The sequence below is a fragment of the Bufo bufo genome, chromosome 9 (genome assembly GCF_905171765.1).
Source record: "Bufo bufo chromosome 9, aBufBuf1.1, whole genome shotgun sequence".
NCBI lineage: Eukaryota > Metazoa > Chordata > Amphibia > Anura > Bufonidae > Bufo > Bufo bufo.
In genome coordinates, this window is record NC_053397.1 from 101,284,114 (window position 1) to 101,309,786 (window position 25,673).

Here is a 25,673-nt window from a genome sequence, read left to right on the forward strand (position 1 = left end):
CGCACTGCTAAGATTTTTACTAAATTAGACCTTAGAGAGGCCTATAACCTAGTCCGTATTCGTCCTGGAGATGAATGGAAAACCTTATTCAGAACACGCTATGGACACTTCAAATACCTCGTCATGCCTTTTGGCCTGTGTAACGCACCGGCTACCTTCCAACACTTTATTAATGACAATTTTAGGGATATGTTCAACCAAACTGAAATTGTGTATCTAGATGACATCCTAATCTTCTCCAGGAATTTAGAACAACATCGCAAAGACGTCTGCAACATTTTACAAAAATTATGGGAACACCGGCTCTACATCAAACTTGAGAAATGTGAATTTGAGAAAACAACTATTCAATTTCTGGGCTACATCATTTTTCCAGAAGGTCTAAAAATGGACCCTAACAAAATTAAAGCTGTAATAGAGTGGCCAACACCGAGAAATTCAAAGGATATACAGAGATTTATTGGCTTTGCTAACTTCTACAGGAAATTCATTTGCAATTTCTCCAAAATAATAAAACCAATTACACTACTCACTAAGAAGGTAGTGCATTTTGTTTGGACCTCTGAGGCTCAGGACGCCTTTACTCAATTGAAGTCCCTGTTCACACATGCACCGATATTAATTCACCCGGATCCCGAATTGCCATTTACAGTAGAGGTCGATGCATCTGATTCGGCAGTTGGTGCGGTGCTGTCACAGCGCTCAGGAGATAAAATTTTGTTACACCCTTGTGCCTACTTCTCTCGTCAAATGTATCCATCTGAAAGAAACTATGATATCAGAAACAAAGAATTGCTTGCAATCAAGGAAGCCTTCACTGAATGGAGACATCTTTTGGAAGGGGCCAACAACCCAGTAACCGTTCTAACGGATCATAGGAACCTCAAATTTCTTCAAAATGCCAAGAGATTATCATCCAGACAGGCTAGATGGAGCTTATTCTTTTCCAGGTTCAATTTTGTAATTACCTACCGTCCAGGCTCCAAAAATGGCAAAGCAGATGTCTTATCTAGGATGTTTTCTGAACCTACCCAGGAAAATAAGAGCCAAACCAAGATCTTATAAAAAAAAACTTCTTAGGGGCCACTCACTCAAGGGATCTGTTAAGCTTAATCAAGAATGGTTATGAGAATGATCCTTTCCTTAGCCACCCTACAGCGAATGTCAATCTCTGCTTTAAAGATCGGTATTGGATTCAATCAGATCACCAGTTATATGTACCAGAAGCAGCCCGTTCCTTCTCGGCCTTGGGGCTCTGTCTCAATGAACTTCGTGGTTGATCTGCCTCCTTCTAAGGGAATGAACACCATCTTAGTTGCCCTAGACCGTCTTACTAAAATGGCTCACTTTATTCCCACTAGGGGAATTCCCTCCGCAAAACAGACTGCTTAGCTCATGCTTCGGGAAGTGTTTCGTTTACATGGGATCCCTGACGACGTGGTATCAGACCGAGGTGTACAGTTCACTTCTAAGTTCTGGAAAAACTTCTGCTCTGCTTTGGGGATAAAGGTAAATTTATCATCTGCTTTTCACCCTCAATCCAACGGACAGACCGAAAGAACCAACCAAACGCAAGAACAATACCTTCGGAGTTTCATAACTTAGTCCATCCAATCATTTTGTAGATATCTCTCCACGGTCGAGTTTGCATACAACTCTGAGCATGGTTCAACCGCTCACAGTCCCTTTTTTGCAAATACAGGCCTTCATCCAGTTTTCATTCCACTCCTACCAATCACAACTTCTCTTCCAGCAGTAACTGATCAATTAACTGCATTACAGAAATGTCAAGAAAGAATTACTGAGAATTTACACGAGGCTCAGAGACGTTCTAAGCTAGCCACAGATAAACACCTAAAACCAACTCCTGCCTTTCATATTGGGGACAAAGTATGGCTGTCTACTAGAAATCTAAGACTGAAAATTCCTTCTCCAAAGTTGGGTCAGAAATATATTGGACCATTTAAAATCTCTACCCAAATTAACGAAGTCACCTTTCGACTGGAGCTTCCTGACTCTATTAAGGTACATCCTGTCTTCCACTGTTCTCTCTTGAAGCCATTTGTTGAAAATCCTTTTCCGGGCTGTCACTTGCCTCCTCCACCACCTGTGAGAGTGTCTGGTGCAGAGGAATTTATAGTTGAGAGAATCTTGGATTCCAGAGTACACCGGAATAAATTACAGTATTTGATTAAATGGAAGGGTTATGGCTCGGACGAGAATTCTTAGGAACCAGAGGAAAATGTTTGTGCTCTGAGACTCATTAGAGAATTCTATCGGCAGCATCCTGACGAACCAGTCCTGGGGATTCCCAGAGGTCATCCTGGAAGAAAGGGAGTACTGTCAGGACTCAAACCGGGAACCTCTGGTGTTCCAGGTGGGAGCTCTGCTGACTGAGCTACCCATCATTCTGGACAGCTCCCTTTCTGTAGACCTTGGTGTTCTACCTCAGACCCTAGTTCCCAGTGCAATCAGCTCAACTAGCCTCAGCCGTGCACTCCCTATTTAAAGCCAGCGACATCACTTCCTCCTTGCCTGATTATTGTGCTCTCAGCCATAGTCAAGCTCTGCCTCCTCCCAACTGCTTGATCCTGTGAACTGACCACTGCCTGCTTACCGACCACGTTTTTGTCTCATCCTTCATTGCTTGAACTACGATCCTGTGTACCGACCGCCACCTCCTCTTGACCACGCTTCTGCCTTCAAGCCCACTCTGGGACCTGCTGGTCTCCCTCCTGTTCCCAGTCCAGCACTCCGGATCCACTGTTATATACTGCATCCATCTCTGCACCTCGTTTAAAGCAGTGTCACTGCCATTGGACTCCTTCCTCTCCTTGTGTGATACACCACTCCTCGCCAGCAGGGGGCTACAGTATTGTATACCCCTAACAGCTAGATACTACATTTGCGGCCTTTGCAGCATTTCTGACAGTCCAATACAACCATTAAATATTGCTGTTATATTGTGGTTTGAAAAAAAACACCCTTTTTGTGCTAGATACTACATTTGCGGCCTTTGCTGCATTTCTGACAATCCAATACAACCGTTAAATACTGCTGTTATGTTTTTGTTTGAAAAAAACACTCATTTTGTGCTAGATATTATATTTGGTTCCTTTTCTGCATTTCTGACTGTCCAATACAACCGTTAAACATTGCTGTTATATTTTTGTTTGAAAAAAAAAACATTTTGTGCTAGATACTACATTTGCAGACTTTGCTGCATTTCTGACAGTCCAATAGAAACGTTAAATACTGCTGTTAGGTGTTTTTTTCAAACAAAAATATATTTTGAGCGAGATAGTACAGTCGTGGCCAAAAGTTTTGAGAATTACATAAATATTGGAAATTGGAAAAGTTGCTGCTTAAGTTTTTATAATAGCAATTTGCATATACTCCAGAATGTTATGAAGAGTGATCAGATGAATTGCATAGTCCTTCTTTGCCATGAAAATTAACTTAATCCCAAAAAAAACTTTCCACTGCATTTCATTGCTGTCATTAAAGGACCTGCTGAGATAATTTCAGTAATCGTCTTGTTAACTCAGGTGAGAATGTTGACGAGCACAAGGCTTGAGATCATTATGTCAGGCTGATTGGGTTAAAATGGCAGACTTGACACGTTAAAAGGAGAGTGATGCTTGAAATCATTGTTCTTTCATTGTTAACCATGGTGACCTGCAAAGAAAGGCGTGCAGCCATCATTGCGTTGCATAAAAATGGCTTCACAGCCAAGGATATTGTGGCTACTAAGATTGCACCTCAATCAACAATTTATAGGATCATCAAGAACTTCAAGGAAAGAGGTTCAATTCTTGTTAAGAAGGCTTCAGAGTGTCCAAGAAAGTCCAGCAAGCACCACGATCGTCTCCTAAAGAGGATTCAGCTGCGGGATTGAAGTGCCACCAGTGCAGAGCTTGCTCAGGAATGGCAGCAGGCAGGTGTGAGCGCATCTGCACGCACAGTGAGGCGAAGACTTTTGGAAGATGGCCTGGTGTCAAGAAGGGCAGCAAAGAAGCCACTTCTCTCCAAAAAAAACATCAGGGACAGATTGATCTTCTGCAGAAAGTTTGGTGAATGGACTGCTGAGGACTGGGGCAAAGTCATATTCTCCGATGAAGCCTCTATCCGATTGTTTGGGGCATCTGGAAAAAGGCTTGTCCGGAGAAGAAAAGGTGAGCGCTACCATCAGTCCTGTGTCATGCCAACAGTAAAGCATCCTGGGACCATTCATGTGTGGGGTTGCTTCTCATCCAAGGGAGTGGGCTCACTCACAATTTTGCCCAAAAACACAGCCATGAATAAAGAATGGTACCAAAACACCCTCCAACAGAAACTTCTTCCAACAATCCAACAACAGTTTGGTGAAGAACAATGCATTTTCCAGCACGATGGAGCACCGTGCCATAAGGCAAAAGTGATAACTAAGTGGCTCGGGGACCAAAACATTGACATTTTGGGTCCATGGCCTGGAAACTCCCCAGATCTTAATCCCATTGAGAACTTGTGGTCAATCATCAAGAGGCGGGTGGACAAATAAAAACTTACTAATTCTGACAAACTCCAAGAAGTGATTATGAAAGAATGGGTTGCTATCAGTCAGGAATTGGCCCAGAAGTTGATTGAGAGCATGCCCAGTCGAATTGCATAGGTCCTGAAAAAGAAGGGCCAACACTGCAAATACTGACTCTTTGCATAAATGTCATGTAATTGTCGATAAAAGCCTTTGAAACGTATGAAGTGCCTGTAATTATATTTCACTACATCACAGAAACCACTGAAACAAAGATCTAAAAGCAGTTTAGGAGCAAACTTTGTGAAAACTAATATTTGTGTCATTCTCAAAACTTTTTGCCACGACTGTACATTTGCGTCCTTTGCTGCATTTCTGACAGTCCAATGCAGCCGTTAAATACTGCTGTTTATATTGTGGTTTGGAAAAAAAACATCCTTTTTGTGCTAGATACTACATTTCCGGCCTTTGCAGCATTTCTGACAGTCCAATACAACTGTTAAATAGTGCTGTTATATTGTGGTTTGAAAAAAAAACACCCTTTTTGTGCTAGATACTACATTTGTGGCCTTTGCTGCATTTCTGACAGTTCTACCATACAACAACCACCTCAGCAGCAAATTCAAAACAGGGAAGTATACAACACTATTAATTAGGAACACCTTCCCATCATTCTAAAATATACCTTTTAATAATCAATTATATAAAAAATAGCCTCAGACCAGGCTTGAATCCCAAGGATAAGGATAACAAATACATATATAGAAAATGCCAAATATGCTATTTCAATCAATACCAAAGATACTCCATGGTTACTCACGGTTAGCTGAAATCACAGTAGGTAGGGTGGGGATCAGTCCAAATATTGTCCAGGAACTAGGATAATAAACAGGAACTTGTAGGTGGTGTAAAAAAATAGAGAGCCACAAACAAAATCTTTGGTGAATCAAAAGATAGAAAAGACCTAAAGATTCCCTGTATATCCCTGGCGCTTTATAACATGTCCTCCCATAATTAGTCCCTCCCACTCATACAACCTCACTATCTACTCCTCCAATGTTTCATCCTACATTACTTCACTCCAAAAACCTACCTATCCACAGTTAATCTTATGTACATAAATTAGGCCCAGTCTTAGAGACGAAGAGTACCTTTGATTAAACAAACACCAATGACACGCCGCTTTGGAACGCATATGCGTTCCACCAGTCGGAAGTGACGCAATATGCCAGCGTCCCAGAACGGATATGACGTCAATCGCTGGAGCCCTTCAGTTCCGGAAACCGCTCTGGAACGCAAATGCGTTCCACTGAGCGGATGTTGGATCAACGCCGGACTCAGAAACCGCAAGTAATATTACCTCTATGCGTTTCACAGACCGGAGGTGATATCTATTTACAAATTATTAATGCGTTCCATCAGGGAAAATCGTATTTCAACAAAAAAAGGGGGGAATATCATTAAGCCATATACATCCAAAATCATATGCATATGGATCCCACCTACAAGTTCATGTTTATTATCCTAGTTCCTGGACAATATCTGTGGACATCATTCTACCTACTGTGATTTCAGCTACCCATGAGTAACCATGGAGTATCTTTGGTACTGAGTGAAATAGCATACTTGGTATTTTCTATATATGTATTTGTTATTCTGATCCTTGGGATTCAAGCCCGGTCTGAAGCTATTTTTTATATAATTTAAAAGGTATATTTTAGAATGATGGGAAGGTGTTCCTGATTAATACTGCATGTATATGTACACAACAAAATCCATTAGGGACCCCCTTATCATGGTAGAGAGATACCAGGGTTTTTTAATCTGTCCCTTTCTCTATTTTTTTTCCCATTAGGGCACCACATTTGGCTCCTTAGTAATGCAGCACAATGATAGCGCTGGCATGTATCGCGCGTCCGGTAACCATAGCAGCGCTGGGACAGACCTGCGCTGCCTTTCATGAAGCACATCCGACTATGGGCACCTGACTTCTGGCTAGTGGAACGCATTTTGCGTTCCACCGCCTTGGCGCTTCTTAGATGCGTTCCACAGCACATGTATGACTTCCCATCCGCCCGAACTAGTATGCATAATGTAGTGGTCGCAATTTGTCTATCCAGTATTGCTGCTACTTTTATATATTTGGGTTTCTATAATACCAAAGGGGAAACTATGTAGGTATAGAAAATTAGCATTGTGTTCGGCTGATCACGTGACCGGAAATGACGTCAGACACGCGGTTTCCAACTGAGCCAACTAAAACACTAGTGTGATTGCTGGTGCGTTCCTTTCTCTCTTGGTGCCCATATCATGTGTCTTTTTTATCACTTGCAGCACTTATTTATCAACTAAGCTCTGATTGTCCCCTGATGAACCATTTGGATATCTCCTTCGGGGAAACGCGTCGGGAAGAGTTTTTTAAGCTAGTAGGGACACCTAGGGTCTCTGAGGGCTTAGCCACCGAGAAGTGGGGTCGCCCCTATCAGGGCGGGTGCTCTGCTTTCAGCATCGGGGTAGCTGGTAGGGACTACTTAGGGAGAGTACATCTTTCCAACCCTATTTTGTCGGTTGCTGGCCTACAGACCACCTGGTGACAAGTAACTGTTAGTCCTCCAACACTTGGAGACTACATGTTAACAAGTAACTGTGAGTTTTACAACAAACAACCTCTGGTTATTCAATTGCATGTTCTAAGCTCTATCAAATGTGCAGGTGTCATGCTGGTTACTGTTCCTTGCTGCTTTTTAATATGATGTATGCACTACACTGACTGTTGTATCTTCAGTGTAGGCATCAGATATTAAGCTATCTATTCTATCTTTATAATGTGTTTGTGTGTGTGTGTGTGTGTGTGTGTGTATATATATATATACACACACATGTTTTTAGGGTTTGGTTAATTACCTTAATACCGTATATACTCGAGTATAAGACGAGTTTTTTGGCACATATTTTTGTGCTCAAACAGCCCCCTCGTCTTATACTCGAGTCTAGGTCTGTCTTAGCTCCGGTAATAGCAGGCAGTTCGGGGGGCAGCGCTCACTCACTGACATCACGTGCCTGCGCCGCCTAGTGGGAGCAGGCGCGTGACGTCAGTGAGTGAGCGCCGCCCCCCGCACTGCCTGCTATTACCGGAGCTAAGACAAAGTAAGATATCCAAATAATCCGAGTAAAGAGCTCAGCAATGAGCAATAATTAAAGTTAAAGTACCGTAGTTACTGATTCGTTTATAAATATACTGCTGTGAGCGTCGGGGAGGGGGATCTGTGGATGGCACTGTAGGGGGATCTGTGGATGGCAGTGCCATCCACAGATCCCCCTACAGTGCCATCCACAGATCCCCCCTCCCCTAAACAGTGCCATCATGGCACTGTTTAGGGGAGGGGGGGGGGGATCTGTGGATGGCACTGTTTAGGGGGGATCTGTGGATGGCACTGTTTAGGGGGGATCTGTGGATGGCACTGTTTAGGGGGGAGATCTGTGGATGGCACTGTTTAGGGGGGAGATCTGTGGATGGCTCCCTGTATTTAATGCAGAGTGTGTGTGTGTATATAATGCACACACTCTGCATTAAATACAGGGAGTCAGAGTCAGACTCCCATCAATCCGAGTCACCCTCTTGCAGATGTGTGTATATAATGTAGAGTGTGTGCATTATATACACATACACTCTGCATTATAGCTGCATTTCCCACCCTAGTCTTATACTCGAGTCGATAATTTTTCCCATTTTTTGGGGGTAAAATTAGGGGCCTCGGCTTATATTCGGGTCGGCTTATACTCGAGTATATACGGTATTATAAAAAAAATATATAAAATAGGGGTTTCATGCTCAGTGATATATTTCAATTCCCCATATGCTGTTGTATTGTCCAGACCAGGGTTGTCAACTGTCCAGAAATTTCTGGACAACCTGTAAAAATATGTGACTTTTTCCTGTGTCCATGAAAAAAAAAATAGATGCTTCCTTCAGTATGATGGCACTTGACTAGATTTTTTTGTGGTAATTATCATTTTACAGCTCACAGTAAAAAAAAATCTGGTTGGTAAAACCATGATCCAGAGTGATTTGCTGACTTGAATTCAGATGCTCAGTACTGCTTATTTCTGTTCACTGTCATTCATTCCCTATTTATCTGTATGCCATACATCCGCCATTGCTGGATCATCTACTCTTTCAGTTATTCTGTCCTATCATCCACTAACGAGTTCAAAACCTAGTTGATACATGATTCTAATTTATAGTTCTTATAACTGTCCAGCCCAGTCCTGGGTGTATCTGAGTACCAAGAGCCATTGTTAGGAGTTGAGAAAGGTGACTGCTATAGGTGAAATCCAGTTGTGGTGTCTTGTGCACAACCGTTGTCATTACACATAGCCCTTCTTTCTGAATGGGGCTCAACTGCAATACCAGATACATCCTATGAGCAAAAGTGGAGCTGTTTCTGGAAATAAAACAACCTGTTTTCTAACGTGATTTGGTTTTTTAAGCATTGTTTTCAATATGATGCAATACCATCTTTTTGTTTGCAAGATACATTGATTCGAGATATTACATATTATTACATATTACTGTGTAACCATTATATTATGCATACTGTAATATGTTTTAGGTTTTATTTAATTTAGCCTCCATACAGAGAACTTATTTTTCCTATCAAATGACATTCTGTAGCATAATTTTCTTATAAAAGCTTTTAACCTCAGTTTTGGCTCTAAGCACTAACTATTAGCAATTGTGACAAAGGTTCCCTAATTATTATTTCACAGAAGTAGTCATTTTGTTGAAAGTTTTCAGGCACTTTTTTAAAATCAGAAGATGAATAGAAGTATTATTCCTTACAACAAGCATTATAATTATACCATCAGTAAAAATTATTTCATTCTTCTTCCCATAGATCACCTTTTTAAGATTCCATACTGACATTTTCTCCCTCTGAACATTTCCAATCAACTCAATTTTACAAAATAAAAACGACTTGAATAGCATTTTTATCTGAGTATAAAATTAATATCTACCATTCAGGCAGAATGTAGGCATGAAAGTTTTATTAATTTTAACCTCAGTGATCCTGAATTGATGAAATATACAGCAAATTGTCTGCAGGGCTGAAATTCACTATATTTTAAGACACCAAAATATATTTTCGCACCTTAATTCTTTTTTAGGCATATTTAATTATTTTGGTATGGAAATTTGGGCTGTATTCATGCAAAACAGATTTGACCTGGAAAAATCTACAAAAAATATTTGGTTAAATCTACCACATTCAGTACTTTCCTTTTTTTTGTGAGACCTAAAATATGCATAAATTTTTTCTGTAATTTTGGTGTGTGTGTGTGTGTATATATATATATATATATATTTTTATATATATATATATATATATATATATATATAGTGGGGTTTCGCTCTGGTAGATAGGATCAGCGGACGCAGTATAGAGGCAACAAGTTCTTTGGATCAAACAGTTCAGTGTTTTATTTACACTTTAGGCAAGTGACAAAACAAGCAGTCATATTCAGACAAAAAGTCAGCTTGCGGTGTTAGTGTTAATTCACACCATGCGGCAATTCTGCCTCAAAGAGTCCTTGACCATAGCAGCACCAACCTGTTTTCACGCCAAACAGGTAGCAAACCTTCATCCAGACATGAGGCTCCCGGATCCCAACACAGAGACCTTGCTTCTGGGCCCAGCTGCCTATTTAAGGACAGCTAGGTGCTGCCAAAACCTGGACCGGCACTTAAAGTCCGGTATTTGATCTCACCTGGCTGTAAATCAGCCCAGCAGCACATGCTGGGAGGAAAATACCTGTTTTTCCAGACAAAACCGCTCACTGTGTCACATACCCCCCATCCTTTGTTCAACCCTGAGGGGGTGAACACATGCCAGACAGTGTACCCGGGACAGGGCATCCGCATTTCCCTGTAACTGGCCTGCCCTGTATTCTACCGAAAACTTTAAGTTTTGTAGGGAGAGAAACCATCGGGTGACCCGGGCATTTCTCTCCTTGGCCTGGCCTATCCAGGCGGAATTTTCACCCCAATAAATAATAGCGGAGAGATTCTAATTCCCACTTGATGGCCAGGCACTCTCTCTCTACTATACTATACCGGGTCTCGGCTGGGGCGAGCTTATGGCTGAGGAAGACAACGGGATGCCTAGTTCATCCCAGCGAACCATCATTGACTTGTGTCCCTTCAAAAGTCCAGTCAAGGGTGCGGCTAGAGTAGCAAAGTGGGGAACAAATCTCATGTAATAGCCCACCATTCCCAGGAATTACTTTATTTGCCTAGTGGTGACAGGTCGGGGCCAATTCCGTATCGCCTCTATTTTGTTCACTTGGGGTTTGATGACTCCACGCCCAATGACATACCCCAGGTACTTAGTCTCTTCTAACCCTATCGCACATTTTTTGGGGCTAGCAGTTAGGCCAGCTTTCCAAAGGGAGTCTACTACAGCCTGCACTTTGGGTAGGTGACTTTCCCAGTCGGTACTGTTGGTGACAATATTGTCCAGGTAAACCGAAGTGTACCGACGATGTGGGCGAAGCACGATGTCCATTAATCACTGAAAAGTGGCGGGAGCGCCAAGCAGACCAAAGGGTAAGACCTTATATTGATACAGCCCCTCAGGCGTGATGAAGGCAGTTTTCTCTTTGGCAGCCTCCATTAAGGGCATCTGCCAGTACCCTTTTGTGAGGTCCAAAACAGAAAAATACTGGGTTTGTCCTAACCTCTCGATGAGCTCATCCACTGGGGGCATGCGAATTTGGAAACCTCGAAAGTCGTTACAAAACCGCAACGTCCCATCCGGCTTGGGTATCAATACTATATGACTGGCCCACTCACGTTTTGACTCCTCAATGATTTCTAGCTGCAACATTGGCTGCACCTCCTCCGATATGGCTTGTCGCCGAGCCTCGGATAGCCGGTATGGTTTTAATCTGACTTTTGCCTGAGGCTTAGTGACAATGTCATGCTGGATTATAGAATAGTTTTGAGCGCGAATATTCAAATATCGAATTTTTATATTTTTAATCCATTCATTATAACTAATATTTGTCATTTTTTCCCATCTGAACATATGATTCCTCTCTGCTTTTTGCTTGTGGGCCAATGAGTCATTGGCCCACAAGCAACTTAAGCAGGGAGGAATCATGACTTTAGATGGGAAAAATTACGAATATTCTAAAAAACAAATATATAGTACTATATCGAATATATTCATTTTTTTGAATATTCGGCTTTTTTTTTTTTTTTTAATTTGTACAGTTGTTCCACTTCGGCATACTCCTCCCAGGCAAGCGTCCCTGTCACCATGGGAACGCCTGGGGGTTAGAATATACCATCGGATCGGAGTTTTCACGATCTCAGTGAGATCATGAAAACTCTGATCCGATGGTATATTCTAACTCCCAGGTGTTCCCATGGTGACGGGGACGCTTGCCTGGGGCTTAGAATATACCATCGATATGAGTTTTTTTTTTTTATTTTTTATTTATATTTTTATTGTAAGTTTTTAAAAGAACAAACAAAAACACAAATGTGGGGTAACAAGGTACCATGGTATAGGCGCGCAGGCCTTGCTATAGTAATTGTCAAGAGTACAGACTTTGCGATTATAGATACATGTCAAATGCACGAGAGGATCTACTAAGGTCATGGTAGGCAAAAAGACGAGTGAACAAATAGACAAGTAGGTAGATGGACCAATAGTCAATAGTAAGAGCTGTCTAGAATTGTTATCAGGACACCGAACAACTTTTTTCGTGGGAAGAGCAGCTAGAAATTCACTCCAATCGTACCAAGGTATGATTAGACTCTGACAGCAAGGCAGTGTGTAGCCATTATATGGGTTACATGCGTTTAGGGCGATTTTTATACATTTTGCGCACTTGTATTCAGTGGTTATAGTGTCAGAACCTCCAACAGGTTCTATTAAGGAGTCTAGGGTTTGGGTGATCTAAAAGTTAACCACAATGTCCATTTTTTGAGGAAGACCCTGTGGGTACGGGATTCCCATGAGGAGAGTTCCTCGAATCTATGGATCTGGTCTATTTTCTGTATCCATTGATCTAGGGTTGGAACTGTAGTCTGGAGCCAGAATTTGGGTAGTAGGAGGCGAGCCGCAATAATCATCTGTGTAAATACAAATGGTAACTTAGCTTTCCCATTGTCTTGGGGGAGTGATAGGAGAGCGGTCTGCGGTGAAGGCTGAAACCTTGTTCCACAAACCTTGTTTGCTGTAGCGAAGATGACCTCCCACCACCTCTGTATGGGAGGGCATGTCCACCATATATGGAGGAAGGTGCCCCTCTCCCCCAGGCATCTCCAGCACCTATCAGTAGTCGAACCAGCATATCTTGATATCTTATCCGGGGTGTTATACCACCTTGTGAGGATTTTGGAACTGTTTTCCCGGATCCTGACACAGCGGGAGACACCGTGGGGGGAATCTAGGAGCTTGGGCAGTGAGTCAAATGGGATTATGATGTCTAGGTCTAATTCCCATTGTCTGACGAAGGATGGTTTAGCTAGCATAGTGGATAGACGTAGTTTGTTGTACAGCCGAGAGGTGAGTTTTCTGGGCAATGTTTGTGAGATAGACAAGGCCTCAATCCAGACTAAGGGGCGAAGGAGAAATCCTGCTTTGATGTGCTGTTTTAAGTAAGCCCTAAGGTAGGTTACTGGGATGAATTCACATGGGTGAGGGTTAAGTAGGGCATTCATGTCCCTAGAGTCCATCCATTCTCCAGACGGAAGAGCTAGGGATATTAGTGGTATCGAAGAGGACAGCAATCCTGGTGAGGTGGCATTCCTTAGTGTATGGGGAGCTGTATTCAGTGCGTCTGATATTGTAAGTGTAGGCGAAGGGAAAGGGATGGAGCAGTGTGTATGTGATAGCCACTTCCATGCTTCTAGTGTGGCACGAATAATTGGATAAGCCGACATATGGCGAGAGAGAGCGGTTTCCTGACCCAATAGGAGTGCCCTAGCTGACATATTCAGTATGTCTATTTCCATTTGTGCCACTGTGGAGCGTGGGGAAGGACTTAGCCAGGTTAGTGCACGAGATAGAAGGATAGCCCTCCCATATAATTCAGGGCTTGGAAGGCCTATTCCTCCTGCATGTCTGGGCTTGATGAGGAGAGAATGGGGCAACCTTGCTCTCCTCCCGCTCCAGATGAAAGAGCCAAACTTCCTCATTATCGAGACGTAATAATGCTTGGGAACAGAGATGGGGAGAGCTTGTTGCAGGTATGTGAGTTTGGGAAGTATCAAGGACGAGAGGATGTTTTTTCGACCAAACCAGGATAGAGTTGGGTTGGCTCGGGCAAGGTTATCAATGGAGTCGAATATAGATTTCCTCAGGGGAATATAGTTAAGGGAGAAGAGCTCCGATATGTCGGGGCTAATTTTAATCCCTAGATACGTATGTTAGGGGATGACCAGTTAAATGGGGAGTCCTTCATTAGAAGAAGTCGGGTTGGTTGGGGGATACCTAGGCAAAGGACCAAAGATTTATTGGCATTGATTTTAAAATCAGATATTGAGCTATACGCCATGAGGTGAATCTGCAATTTAGGGAGGGATGTTTTGGGATTAGTTGTCATTACAAGGACATCATCCGCAAAGGCGGCGATTTTCTGTTCCCTGCCTCCCAAACATAGACCCCTTACCTCCTGGTCCAATCTTATGTTTGCCAAGAGAGGCTCCAGGGCCAAGACGAACAAGAGAGGGGATAAGGGGCAGCCCTGACGAGTCCCATTCCCGATGGAGAAAGAAGGCGATGTATTACCATTGACTAGGACTGAGGCTGTAGCTTTTTCATACATCGAGAAGACTGCCTTGATATAGGGATCAGGTAGGCCAAATCTCACTAAAGCTTGTTTCAGGTATAACCAGTTGACTCTATCGAATGCTTTTTCAGCATCCGTGCTGAGAAAGAGCAAGGGGGAGGCGAGTCGTTTTGCATGACAGAGGGTGTTGATAACTCTTGAAGTGTTATCCTTGCCCTCTCTATTGCGGATGAAGCCCACCTGATCTCCATGAACAAGGTGAGGGAGTATGATAGCGAGTCTGTTAGCTAACATCTTGGCCAGGAGCTTGAGGTCTATGTTTAGGAGGGATATGGGCCTGTAATTGGCACACAGTCTAGTGTCCTTCCCTTCTTTGGGGATAAGAGTAATATGTGCCGCGGTCATATCTCTTGATAATGGAATTCCCTTAAGGGTCTGGTTGCATACATCTAGCAAGTGAGGAAGGAGTATTGTCTGGAAAGTTTTGTAGTAGGCCAGTGGTAGGCCATCTGGGCCTGGACTTTTCCCTGTCGGCATTTGATTCATTGCATTCTTTAATTCTGTTAGGGAGAAGGGGGCTGAGTGGTATGTTTCCTGATCTGAGTCGATTCTAGGAAGTTTGGCTGTCTCTAGAAAGGAGGATGTCAAGGAAGTGCGGTCTTCAGGGGTTGTTGATGGAGGTAAGTTATATAAATCATTATAAAATGAACGGAATTGAGCAGCAATTTGTTCCACTGAGAAGATGGGAGTCCCTTCCTGTGATAAAAGTTGATGGACAAAGTTTGTGGATCTCCTCCCCTTAATTCTGCTCATTACAAATTTGGTGGCCTTATCCCCGTGAGCAAAAAACTTGTGTTGAGAGCTCATGTGGTATTTAGTGGCTCTAGTAGCTAGTAGGGATTTGAGTTTTGCCCTATATTCAGATAGCTTTTGGAAAAGAGCATCAGAGGCCTTAGCTTTATGTCTTATCTCATGTATCTGGATATTTTTCAAGGTTTCGTCTATTTCTTTTTCCCTCGCTTTCTTAAGGTATGTGCCCAGGCTAATGAAGAACCCTCTAACTACAGGTTTATGTGCATCCCAGAGTGTATTGGCCGATACTGCGGGGCTTTTGTTGAGAGAGAAGTATTCAGCAATTTGCTTAGAAATCCGATCAACTGATTCTTGGAATCCAAGAAGTGTTTCGTTTAAGCGCCAATTGAAGCTCGAGGGCATCACTCTAGGGGCCTTAACTGAGAGGTAAATTGGGGAATGATCTGATATATGGATAGTTCCAATGGACGTCTCACTGCACAGATGTAGGTGCTCCTTAGAGATGAACAAGTAGTCTATTCTGTGGTATGTTTTGTGTGTTGAAGAGAAAAAAGTGAAGTCTGATATGTTCGGGTTGAGGGACCGCCAAGCATCTACCAAATGTAGGTCCCAAAGGGTATTCCTAATACTTTTAAGGAAACTTTTAGAGTGAGACGATTTGCGTGTGGAGATATCTAGTTGAGGACACAGGGCTACATTAAAGTCACCTCCAACAATTACTATACCCTCTTTGAAAGCCTCTATGATAGGGAAGATGTCGGAGAACCATCGGGGTTGGCCAGTATTGGGGGCGTATAGGTTGACAAAAGTATATGTTTGTGGTCCTATGGAACCCTTAAGCAGAATATATCTGCCTTCAGGATCCATATTCTGGCTGATAAATTTGAAGGGAATTTTCCTCTGGAGCCCTATACTGACTCCGCAGGAAGCTGAGGAGTTACTCCCACAATGGTACCAGTTAGAGTAGTGCGAAAATCTCATATCTGGGTAGTGGTTAAACCGTAAATGCGTCTCCTGGAGGAAGACCACCCCCGCCCCGGCTTTTCTCAAAATGGCAAAGACTTGGCTCTGTTTAGAAGGGGAGTGGAAGCCCTTGACATTGTAAGAGGCCACTGAGATGTCAGCCATTATTCGCTATGTGTGTGGGTTTACCTTGTAGCTGTTGTGGCCCTCTCCTAGGAGACGCATTGAAACCGCTATGAACCATCCTCCCTTGTATTCCTGGTGTCACTCGTGTATCAGGGGCGATCCTGTCTGACATGTAAGTCAGGTACCTTGGGTTAGGGGAAAAAAAAAAAAAAGGGGTAAAACAAAACATAGTGAACAAACAGGGGAAACAAACATAGACATAACACTTGATGTCTAAATCTAGTGGGGGTTACTTGGTCTGTAGACCGTTTAAGAGAACGTTTGACGCCCTATGGTATGCGATGGTGGAGCAGAGTCAGACCGAATGCAATAATGAACTAAGTGGACTCTGGGCGTTAGTGTTTAGGCTATAGGACTTTGCGCTAACAGTGGGAACTCTAGAACCTAGTAAAGAAAAATGTCAGTTAAAGAGACAGGGTTATTTATATCAACAATATTGTATACAAACAAGTCTCTCTAGTGATCTTGTGAAAGGCTTCTCGGAGTGAGGTGATGACCCTTCTTCTTAGAGCGAGATGACTTTGGCGTGCGCAGAATCTCGAATGGTGCCGCTTTAGGTATTTCGGGTAAGGAGCCGAGATCTTGAAAAAGTTCCCAATTTTCAATCCTCATGGGAGGCACATTAAGGATCTCGAATGCAGATGTGAGGTCTGTATACGACGAGATGTTCACTCTCTTTCCAGCGTATGTGAAGGATATTCCAAAAGGAAAGGACCAGCGGTAAAGCACTTTTTTGGAGCGAAGCCAATCTGTTAAGGGCTTAAGGGCTCTACGTTTTTTTAATGTAGATGGAGCTAAGTCCTGGAAAACTTCTATTTTGGATCCCTCAAGCGCCAGATCAGGGTGAGCACGAGCGGCCTCCAGGACAGCTGTTTTGACTTGGAAATTCAGGTATTTACAGATAATGTCTCTGGGTGGTTCGTCCGGCTTGGGCTTAGGTCTGAGGGCCCTATGCGCTCGTTCTATAGTTATCTCATGAGGAAAATCAGGCCCCAATAGCGATCTGCTAATTTCGGTGATGGACGCTGAGACCTCCCCTGGGGTAACCGACTCTGGCACCCCTCTGAATCTGAGGTTGTTCCTACGTCCTCTGTTTTCTTGATCCTCTAAGGAACAGTGGATGTCATTCAAATATAAGGCACATCGACGGAAAGAGTCCGTTACAGCGGTCTGGTGATTCAGAATTTCTACCTGGTGATTCTCCAGGCTCTCCACCCGGTCTCCTATTTGTCTCACCTCGCTCCTGCAAGCAGATAGTTCCGCTAGTATTGGCTCCATGATTCTGCTCAGGGCCCGATCGAGGTATTTCCTTGTGACCGGAAGATCGGAGCTGGTTTGCACTTCTTCTGAATCGCTTTCATCCTCCGGTGGAGCAGGGGCGCGCTTCTGTGCTTTGGCCTGCGGAGTCGGCGCCATCTTGGGTTCTCTGGCAGCCACTGTGGCGGTGGCTTTCTTTAGGAATTTTTCCATTTCGCCTCCTGCAATCTGTGTTTTGGAGGGTGTCGGGGTGTCCACATACTTGCTGTTCCCGATCTTGACCATCTCCGTCTTTGTAGGCTAATGTTTGCAGGCGTCAGGGACGAATCTCTTCATAGAGCACGGAGCTATGCGACCATCTTCATCCGGCGCTAGCTCCGCCCCCTCGATATGAGTTTTCATGATCTCAGTGAGATCATGAAAACTCAGATCAGATGGTATATTCTAACCCCCAGGCATTCCCATGGTGATGGGGATGCTTGTCGGGGAGGATTATGCCGAAATGGAAAAACTCTACAGATTGAAAAAATAAAAGACAAATATTCTAAAAGACGAATATATTCGATATAGTGCTATATATATATTTATTTTTTTGAATACTCGTAATATTCTAAAACAAGAATATATAGCGAATATGCAAAAAAACAAATGTAGAGCAATTTAGCTAATATAGTGCTATGATCTTCTTTGTCTAATAGTTGTAATTTTTTTCTCATCTGAAGTTCAGATTGGAAAAAAATTATGACTATTAAAAAAAAAAGATTATAAGCACTATATTAGCTAAATTGCTCTATATTCATATTTTTTTAAAATATTCGCTATATTGCTATATATTCTTGTTTTAGAATATTACGAATATTCTGAAAAACTAATATAGCACTATATTAGCTAAATTGCTTTTTTTTTGAATATTTGTAATTTTTTTTCCATCTGAAGTCATGATTCCTCCCTGCCTAAGTAACTTAAGCAGGGAGGAATCATGACTTCAGATGGAAAAAATGAAGAATATTTATATATTTATAAATGACGAATATTCTATAGTGTTATATATTCGTTATTGACCCACGCCTGTATTGATCGTGTAATATTTGCATATTACGCGATCATTACCTTGCCGATTTTTCAAGTAAAAAAAAAAAAGTAGAATACAACGAAATACACTGCTCAAAAAAGTAAAGGGAACACAAAAATAACACATCCTAGATCTGAATTAATTAAATATTCTTCTGAAATACTTTGTTCTTTACATAGTTGAATGTGCTGACAACAAAATCACACAAAAATAAAAAAATGGAAATAAATTTTTTCAACCCATGGAGGTCTGGATTTGGAGTCACACTCAAAATTAAAGTGGAAAAACACACTACAGGCTGATCCAACTTTGATGTAATGTCCTTAAAACAAGTCAAAATGAGGCTCAGTAGTGTGTGTGGCCTCCACGTGCCTGTATGACCTCCCTACAACGCCTGTGCATGCTCCTGATGAGGTGGCGGACGGTCTCCTGAGGGATCTCCTCCCAGACCTGGACTAAAGCATTTGCCAACTCCTGGACAGTCTGTGGTGCAACGTGACGTTGGTGGATAGAGTGAGACATGATGTCCCAGATGTGCTCAATTGGATTCAGGTCTGGGGAACGGGCGGGCCAGTCCATAGCATCAATGCCTTCGTCTTGCAGGAACTGCTGACACACTCCAGCCACATGAGGTCTAGCATTGTCTTGCATTAGGAGGAACCCAGGGCCAACCGCACCAGCATATGGTCTCACAAGGGGTCTGAGGATCTCATCTCGGTACCTAATGGCAGTCAGGCTACCTCTGGCGAGCCCACACCATTACTGACCCAATGCCAAACCGGTCATGCTGGAGGATAATGCAGGCAGCAGAACGTCCTCCACGGCGTCTCCAGACTCTGTCACATGTGCTCAGTGTGAACCTGCTTTCATCTGTGAAGAGCACAGGGCGCCAGTGGCGAATTTGCCAATCTTGGTGTTCTCTGGCAAATGCCAAACGTCCAGCACGGTGTTGGGCTGTAAGCACAACCCCCACCTGTGGATGTCGGGCCCTCATATCACCCTCATGGAGTCTGTTTCTGACCGTTTGAGCAGACACATGCACATTTGTGTCCTGCTGGAGGTCATCTTGCAGGGCTCTGGCAGTGCTCCTCCTGTTCCTCCTTGCACAAAGGCGGAGGTAGCGGTCCTGCTGCTGGGTTGTTGCCCTCCTACGGCCTCCTCTACGTCTCCTGATGTACTGGCCTGTCTCCTGGTAGCGCCTCCATGCTCTGGACACTACGCTGACAGACACAGCAAAGCTTCTTGCCACAGCTCACATTGATGTGCCATCCTGGATAAGCTGCACTACCTGAGCCACTTGTGTGGGTTGTAGACTCCGTCTCATGCTACCACTAGAGTGAAAGCACCGCCAGCATTCAAAAGTGACCAAAACATCAGCCAGGAAGCATAGGAACTGCGAAGTGTTCTGTGGTCACTACCTGCAGAACCACTCCTTTATTGGGGTGTCTTGCTAATTGCCTATAATTTCCACCTGTTGTCTATCCCATTTTCACAACAGCATGTGAAATTGATTGTCACTCAGTGTTGCTTCCTAAGTGGACAGTTTGATTTCACAGAAGTGTGATTGACTTGGAGTTACATTGTGTTGTTTAAGTGTTCCCTTTATTTTTTTGAGCAGTGTATTTGCGAAACATCGCAAATTCGAATATGACCCCTGCTGCTCATCACTATTATGGAAGTGCATCCAGGGAGGTCCGAGAATACATCCATGTTCCGACTAACAAACTCCCTGGCCTCCTGAGCCTGTTTAGAGGAGAGGCTGTCAGCAACTTTGAAGGCGGCAACCGCTTCCCTTGCATCAGACAGAGGGGCCGGTACCTCTTCTCCTAGAAAACCCAGCCGCGGGCTGTCTTCTGTACAGGTTTCCCTTTCTTTCCACGGTTCGAGTAAATTAACATGGTAAACCTGCTCCGGCTTTCGCCGCCCTGGCTGGTGTACCTTGTAGTTTACATCTCTAATGTTCTTGAGTACCTCATAGGGCCTCTGCCACCTAACCCGGATCTTACTGTCCACGGTCAGCACCAGAACCAAAACCCGATCACCTGGGTTAAAGATCCGGACCCGAGCGTGCCGATTATATACCTGACTCTGGACCCGCTGAGCTGCCTCCATATGCTCCCTAACAAAAGGCAACACTTTCTCTATCCGATCTTGCATCTGGATAACATACTCAATGACACTTTTATGTGGAGTGGGTTGTGGTTCCCATACCTCTTTGGCCACGTCCAAGAGACAGCGAGGGTGTCTACCATATAGCAGTTCGAAGGGCGAGAACCCAGTAGAGGCCTGGGGTACCTCTCGCACTGCGAACATGAGATAGGGCAGAAGGAGGTCCCCGTCCTTCCCATCTTTAACCACCACCCTTTTCAACATATTTTTTAATGTTTGGTTAAACATTTCTACCAGACCGTCCGTTTACCATCCGCAAACGGACGGTCTGGTAGAAAGGTTTAACCAAACAGTCCGTAGCTGTTTTATGTGCAGCAACATATAGAGTTCCCTTGGACATAAAAGGGGTCCCTTGGTCGGTCAGAACCTCTTTAGGTAGTCCTACTCGGGAAAAAATCTTCATTAAGCTATGAGTTTGGCCGAGGAAAGTCGCAGTGGTACCGCCTCCGGGTACCGAGTGGCGTAGTCTAGAATGACTAAGATGTGTTGATGCCCTCTGGTGGACTTCGGTACTGGGCCTATGAGGTCCATAGCTATTCGGTCAAACGGTACTTCGATAATCTGGAGAGGTACTAGGGGACTACGGAAATGTGTCTGGGAGCTAGTTATCTGGCAGGTCGGGCAAGACTTGCAAAACTCTTCCACTTGCTGGACAAGTAAAACCACTGTAGAATGCGATCCTGAGTTTTCTGCAGCCCCAGGTGACCCCTGAGAACGTGTTGGTGGGCTAGATCTAACACAAGATTGCAATAAGCCTTGGGGACCACCAATTGTTCAATAGGCTCACCCCGTAGTTGGTTTACCCGAAACAACATATCCTGATGAACCACAAAACGGGGAAACACCGACTCTGCCCCAGGTTGTTGTGGTTCACCATCTAATATTAACACATTTTCCCAGGCACGGGATAGGGTTGGGTCCCGACGTTGGGCGGTACCAAAATTATCCAGAGATACATTGAGGTCTGCCAATTCAGGACCCGGCAGCAAGTCCTCCAGGTCTCCCACCATCACACTTAGCGGGGTTTTCTCCCCCTCTTCCACCGAAGTGGCGGTCACCCCTACCATTGGCCCTTCAGTCTCAGGTTCCCAGGGTTCTGGTCTTCCCCCTGAGTCAGGCCACTCTGCTAGGCTTACCGCTGCCTCATGGGTATCAGTAACTCTCACAACAGGCCACAGTACTGGGAGGCCCGGGAAGTCTCTTCCTATTATGAGTTCATAATGTAGATTTGTGGCAACAGTCACCTCGTGGGTCCATCTACCGGCCACCGTAGTTACACACCAGTGCAGTGGGGTAGTGTTTTAAGTCTTAGTGGATGCACATGACCCCGATTTTCCGGCCAGTATACGCAGGGGACCACACCAGGGTAGCCCTTACTAGAGTCACCAGACTCCCTGAGTCCAGAAGAGCCTCCTCCAGGGTGTCTCCCACTTCCACAAATAATCTAGAGACTCTGGGGTACCTGTTGCACACAGCCTCCTGGCATATAGCAACTGACGGTAGCCATAGTTAGTGTCCATGGGCTCAACCCGATGGGGACAGTCAGCCCTTACATGGCCAGGCTCCTGACACTGCCAGCAGACTATCAGAGCCAGGTCTGCCATGGGTATATCCCGGGTGTGTTTTATCGACTCAAATCTCTGGACCTGGGCTGGAGATTTCGAGGGTTTGCTGTCCCTACTCCCGACAGAATTCTCCTTTAGATCCCTGGTAGCTTCCTAGCGTTCCACCAGGTCCACCATCTCAAGGGCATTGCCAGGAGACCTCTAACCGATCCAGTGCTGGAGAGGGTATAGCAAAGCCCTTCAGAACATATCGGCTAACATACGATCCAGCACATCAATGGGACTCAGTCAGCACGTCAGGCTGTAGCCATTTTTGCAAGAGGTGAAGTAAGTTAGAATACTGGGGTAGGTTTCGATGTCGTCTGAGGGGGTTATCTTAGGAATCGCGGCACAGACTGCTTTCTGGGCATCGTGGATGCTCGAGGTTGCTCCTGCTGTCTGAAAAGCCATCACGTGTTGTAGCAGCAACTGGTTAGTCTCCTGCTGCTGCTGCTTATCAACCTCGCGTTGCTGCAGGTTTGTCTCTCGATGCTGCAGATTAGCCTTCATGAGGGCCTTCACAACAGCCTCCATTTTGTCGTGGGGCACTGGTTGTAATACAGCTGTAATAAAAAATAAAAAGTGTGCTAAATAAACAATTTGTTTGTCACCTCACATCACAAAAAGTACAACAGCAAGCGATCAAAAAGGCATGTGCCCACCAAAATAGTACCAATCTAACCATCACCTCATCCCACAAAAAATGAGCCCCTACCTGAGACAATCGCCCAAAAAAAAATAAATATATGGTTCAGAATATGGAGACGCTAAAACATGATTTTATTTTTGTTTCAAAAATTATATTATTGTGTAAAACTTACATAAATAAAAAAAAGTATACATATTAGGTATCGCCACGTCCGTATCGACCGGCTCTATAAAAATATCACATGACCTTACCCCTCAGATGAATACCATAAAAAATTAAACTGTGCTAAATAAACCATTTTTTGTCACCTTACATCACACAAAGTGTAATAGCAAGCGATTAAAAAGTCACACGCACCCCAAAATAGTGCCAATAAAACCGTCATCTCATCCCGCAAAAATCATACCCTACCCAAGGTAATCGCCCAAAAACTGAAAAAATTATGGCTCTCGGACTATGGAAACACTAAAACATGATTTTTTTGGGCTTCAAAAATGAAATTATTGTGTTAAACTTACATAAATAAATAAAAAGTATACATATTAGGTATCGCCGCATCCGTGACAACCTGGTCTATAAAAATATCACATGATCTAACCTGTCAGATGAATGTTGTAAATAACAAAAAAATTAAAACGGTGCCAAAACAGCTATTTCTTGTTATCTTGCCTCACAAAAAGTGTAATATAGAGCAACCAAAAATCATAAGTACCCTAAACTAGTACCAACAATACTGCCACCCTATCCCGTAGTTTCTAAAATGGGGCCACTTTTTTGGAGTTTCTACTCTAGGGGTGCATCAGGGGGGCTTCAAATGGGACATGGTGTAAAAAAAAACAGACCAGCAAAATCTACCTTCCAAAAACCGTATGGCATTCCTTTCCTTCTGTGCCATGCCGTGTGCCCGTACAGCTGTTTACGACCACATATGGGGTGTTTCTGTAAACTACAGAATCAGGGCCATAAATATTGAGTTTTGTTTGGCTGGTAACCCTTGCTTTGTTACTGGGAAAAATGGATTAAAATGAAAAATTTGCCAAAAAATTTTAATTCTGAAATTTCATCTCCATTTGTCAATAACTCTTGTAGAACGCCTAAAGGGTTAACGACGTTTGTAAAATCTGTTTTTAATACCTTGAGGGGTGTAGTCTCTTAGATGGGGTCACTTTTATGGAGTTTCTACTCTAGGGGTGCATCAGGGGGCTTCAAATGGAACATGGTGTCAAAAAAAACAGTCCAGCAAAACCTGCCTTCCAAAAACAATATGGCATTCCTTGCTTCTGCGCCCTGCCGTGTGCCCGTACAGCGGTTTACGACCACATATGGGGTGTTTCTGTAAACTACAGAATCAGGGCCATAAATATTGAGTTTGGTTTGGCTGTTAACCCTTGCTTTGTAACTGGAAAAAAATTATTAAAATGGAAAATCTGCCAAAAATGTGAAATTTTTAAATTGTATCTCTATTTTCCATTAATTCTTAACACCTAAAGGGTTAACAAAGTTTGTAAAATCAGTTTTGAATACCTTGAGGGGTGTAGTTTATAGAATGGGGTCATTTTGGGGTGGTTTCTATTATGTAAGCCTTGCAAACTGACCAGACCTGAACTGGTCCCTAAAAATTGGGTATTTGAAAATTTCTGAATTTTCAAGATTTGCTTGCCTTGTAACATCCCCAAAAAATAAAATATAATTCCCAAAATGATCCAAACATGAAGTAGACATATGGGGAATGTAAAGTAATAACTATTTTTGGAAGTATTACTATGTATTATAGAAGTAGAGAAATTTGAAACTTGGAAATTTGATTTTTTTTTTTTACAAATTTTTGGTAAATTTGTTATTTTTTTATAAATAAAAATGAATTTTTTTAACTTCATTTTACCAGTGTCATGAAGTACAATATGTGACGAAAAAACTATCTTAGAATGGCCTGGATAAGTCAAAGCGTTTTAAAGTTATCAGCACTTAAAGTGACACTGGTCAGATTTGCAAAAAATGGCCTGGTCCTTAAGGTGAAATAGGGCTAAGTCAATAAGGGCTTAATTAGGGTGGATGGGTATTACAAAGCAGCCACAAGCAAAAATGTTCCTTCTATTTGAACAGAGCTGCTTTTTTTATTCAAAACATCAGGTTTCTATGTAAGCTTATTGCCAGGGCAGCACCCTAATAGCATTCTGCTGCTAAGCAATTGCATTTTTGTTAAAAACATGTTACATTATAGCAAAAGCATTTTATAGCAATAACACCATTTTTATACATGTGAAATTGGGTGCAAATTGCACCTAAAGCAAAAAATACTACCATCTTTCCATCATCATTATATTTGTGTGTGTCAGTGTGTGTGTAGGGGGATAATTCCATTACACGTTTACAATGTGTCTTAACAGTAAAAAAAAAAGAAGCTTTTTTTAAACCTTACTGGCACCAAAGTAAATTGTGAATAGTAGTGCTCGGTGTGTTTGTAGAAGGGGAAGGACATTTAATTGTGCTTCTGTCTTTGCATTACAGAAAACACACTTACAATCTGTCTATGACCATTCCATAATTTGTGTGACTTTGTGCCAAACCCATGACTTTTCATTTAAAAAAATAATGAGTTTTCATTAGGCCTCATAATAAAATGAAAAACCCAGGAGTTCTCCT